The following is a 390-nucleotide window of genomic DNA, read 5'->3' on the forward strand; positions in this document are numbered from 1 at the left end:
ACAATTGCCTGCAGCTGCTGTCCCCAAAAATACCCTCTGATGACACGCTGGGTTGATAAGACTGAGCCTGCTCCATTCAGCGCCTCGCCGGGGCAGGGCTGGCCTATGTATAGCAGCCCGGTGGCTGCCACCATCCCGGAGCGAACAGGCAGAACTCTGTCTCCGGAGTCCTGATGTGTTGTAAACCCGGTCGTACCTCGGTGCCGGCTCAGCCCGCGGCAGGAGGCACCGCACCGCACGGGGTGCACGGCGTGGGGTGCATGGCTCAGGGCAGCAGGCTGCAGTAGGACAGGCCATGTCATGGCGGACATGCTGCACAGGGTGGGACACGACGCAGCGGATGCTGCGTGGGATGCCGGGGTGGGGGGAGGGGGATGTGCCATACAGACC

The sequence above is a fragment of the Charadrius vociferus genome, unplaced genomic scaffold (assembly GCF_000708025.1).
Source record: "Charadrius vociferus isolate BGI_N301 unplaced genomic scaffold, ASM70802v2 scaffold1020, whole genome shotgun sequence".
In the NCBI taxonomy this organism is placed as follows: Eukaryota; Metazoa; Chordata; class Aves; order Charadriiformes; family Charadriidae; genus Charadrius; species Charadrius vociferus.